This window comes from Triticum aestivum, chromosome 6A, assembly GCF_018294505.1.
Source record: "Triticum aestivum cultivar Chinese Spring chromosome 6A, IWGSC CS RefSeq v2.1, whole genome shotgun sequence".
In the NCBI taxonomy this organism is placed as follows: domain Eukaryota; kingdom Viridiplantae; phylum Streptophyta; class Magnoliopsida; order Poales; family Poaceae; genus Triticum; species Triticum aestivum.
In genome coordinates, this window is record NC_057809.1 from 306,315,704 (window position 1) to 306,319,042 (window position 3,339).

The 3,339-nt window shown below is 50.6% G+C and overlaps 1 long non-coding RNA gene across 1 annotated transcript; it reads left to right on the forward strand.

Annotated features, from left to right (window-relative positions):
• The first annotated feature begins 1,339 nt into the window (after nt 1–1,339).
• On the forward strand, nt 1,340–2,971 carry LOC123127468 (uncharacterized). Its single transcript, XR_006462505.1, has 2 exons — nt 1,340–1,995; nt 2,135–2,971. It is a non-coding gene; the product is annotated as an uncharacterized lncRNA (long non-coding RNA).
• The last annotated feature ends 368 nt before the right edge of the window (nt 2,972–3,339 follow it).

Genomic DNA, 3,339 nt, shown 5'->3' on the forward strand with positions numbered 1-3,339 from the left:
AGAGACTTCTCCTCGATCTCTGGGCTACAATACGGGGCGTTCCGGTTTCTCTGAGCTGGGGTGCCACACAAACTCCTATGGCTAAGTGAGAGTGATAATGCCGCATAGTCCGATTGCCTGGTTTGCCGCACTGCTACCTCCTTTAAGGACCTAGATGTTCGGTCAAGTGTGCTCATGTGCTATTCCAAGCACCCCTGTAATATCTACGTGGGGGCTGAAGCCGACGTCTGGAAAACTCTCAGATACAGCAAACGGCCGCACAGGAGGAATATAATTTGAAACAAAATAAGCAAGCATATTATACGATAGCCTTGTTTCGTAATACAAAGTTGGGCAGCCTGGATACATTCATTCAAAAATAATATCCTTGGAACATTGGCCCTCTACAATGCGGGAACCTTCTAGGACTTCGTCAAAATATCTCTCTGGCCTACAGTGCTCCTTGCCTGCAGGTCATCCCTCGGTTGCAAGCTTGGTGGCATTCATCTTCACCCACTGAACCTTCACACGGGTGAAGGCCATCCGGGCGCCTTCGATACAGACCGACCGCTTTATGGTGTCAAGCCGGGGGCAGGCATTGACTAGCCGCTTCACGAGCCTGAAGTAGCTACTGCGTATGGGCTCGGCTGGCCAAAGATGGACTATAACATTCTTCATTGCTAATCCGGCCACCCTATGCAGTTCGGTCAACTACTTCAGCTAATCGTTGAGGGAAACCAGATGCTCTGGCGCAAGATACTGCGACCAGAATAGCTTCTCTGTCGAGCTCCCCTCTGGCTCGGAAGAAATCCGCGGCCTCGGCAACACTCCGGGGCAGATCCGCAAATGCTCCTGGAGAACTCCAAATCCGGGTGAGTAAGATGTATCTCCTCCTTGCAAATTTGCTCTGCATATTAAAGGCCTTACCCGCCACTATCTGCCTTGCCTCTTGGATCTCCCGGAAGACGCCTTGGGCTTCAACCCGGGCCTCCTTCGCGCTTTGGAGGGCCTTAGCAAGTTCGGAGTCTCGATCCGAAATCTTGCGCTCCAAGGAATCACATTTGCTTATGGAATGCTTGAGCTCTTGTTGGACTTCATCCAACCTCGCTTCATGTTTTCGGCAGGAGGCTCCTTCCTCCTCCACCTCCTTTTTGGCTTTGGCCACCGCGCTCTTGAGGGATTCAACCTCAGAGGTGTTCACTATAAGTATGACCATAAAACTCATCAAGATAACAAACTAGCGCTCATATCATTATATATATATAGGACAACACTATTCTAATCACAGGATTAGAATAGTTATTTGGATCATGACACGTCCTATAAGAGCCGAGATATATCCTCCGAAACTCCTGAACCGGTACAGTAGAAAAAAAAACATCCCCGCCCAATCCCCTGGCGCATCCCCGACCCAATCCCCACCTTCCCCGCTGGGTTGCCAGCCACCGGATCTGCTGCCCACCGGCGTGTGCTGCCGGCAACCGGAGCCGCCGCCCACACCCCCTGATCTTTCGTAGCCGAACCACCTCCCCGGATCCCCACGCCGCCGCACGCCCTCCCCGGAGAACCCCATCGTCGCACCCCCATCCTCATCCTCACCACCAACCGCCGCCCATGGCCTTCCCGACCTCCAACCACCACGCCGCTGGCCCAACATCCGACCACCGCCGTGGGCGCATCCATTCCCAGGGACGCAGGTGCGGCAGAGCGCCGCCCGTCCATCCTACGGCGCCGTCTCCGCCCCCCATAAGGAAACCGTGCCGCCGCCGCCCCCAACGTCCCACGCCCGCAAATTCCATGGTACCACCGTCACAACCACTCTCGCCTGCCGGTGTCGAGAATGGATGCGGCCGCCCTTGCACACTGCCCTCGTGCTGCTGCTGGCCGGCCCTCATACGCATACACGACCTCTGCCGGAGCTCCTGCAGCCGCTGTCACCGCCCTACCATCTGCTCGCGACCGCGGCCCCTCCGTCCTCCTCTCAGGAGGCCGTTGGTAACCCATGGTATGTTGTAGGTGAGCAAAACAGGATGTTGTCCTCCTCTCTTCTTGTTGGTTCCTGTTATCACCACAAAAATAGAGCACACAAAAGACTCGAGCTGCTAGTTTTCGTACACTTCGTCAAAGCACCTATCACTTCTTCAAAAATCTACAGGAACAAAGTGAGGGAGTGCGAATGCATTCATCTTAGCTAGCTTCAGCAAAGGAAGTTGTCCATGCAGTCACCCGATTACCCTAGGAACATAGGATGCTCACCATTGCTTTGCTATGGTATTGGTGGCAAGAAAGAAATCGTGGAAATCATGGTGAATGCAGAGCCACAACGGAGGAGTTCCAATATGATATTCGGTTTCATGTGAATGAATGGAAGGAGTTCGTTGATAGCAAGCCTGCAGTCCTTAATACCACTGTCGACTGCTCTTGGGTGCCACCACCGCTTAACACAATGAAGATTAATATTGATGGTGCTTATTCAGCACAAGCTGGGGGTGGCGGATGGGGACTGATATGTAGAGATGCTACCCGAGAGATACTATTTGCTGTTGGTGGTTCATCCTCAGCCATGGCCAGTGCCCTTCATGCTGAGACGACAGCCCTGCTAACAAGCTGTGTCAATCTTGCTGATCAAATAGGTGTGGGGAGAGTTGAGTTTGAGACCGATTATCTAGTACTGAACAAGCTGTGTCTATTGATATTGATGATCGGTCTTCTCTTGGACAAGCCTTTAGAGAACTCAAGTTTAGGGTTGCTACATGTTTTATCCAAGCTAGTGTAGTGCATACACCACGTGAGTGTAACAAGCCAGCGCATGTGTTGGCAGCGTTCGGTTCGGGTCTAGCTCATGTTGAAAGCCGCCAGTGGCCGTCAAACTATCCTGATGATGTAACCCATGCTATAACCGGCGATTTAGCCGCATGTTAATGGAATACGAGTGTTCCATATCAAAAAAAATATACAGGAATGCTAAGCTATGGCCCCGCTTCTACTGAAATTGTTATGCACAGTGTTCCTGTAGCCTCTCACACGTATTTGATTATTTCATTTCGCCGCTTAGATTTTGTAACGTTCAAAGTTTATTATGGGGAGGCTTCACCAACATGCCCCAAAGAAGTGTGTCATGGACCTTGTAACTCCGTCCCCTTTTTATGTTCATGCACTTTCTTCACTTGATTTGATGGAAGGAAGTTCAAAGGTTAATGTCTAGAGAGTTCAATCATTGGACGTCGGGAAGAATGCATCTTAATGATGAAAAAATGCATCAAGAAAAAAATGCATTCATCAAAGAGAAGTGCAAGCCTATTTTCGGCAGGTTTAAAAATGTTAAATTTGGAAAATGTACACAAAAAGATTGCTGAAAAA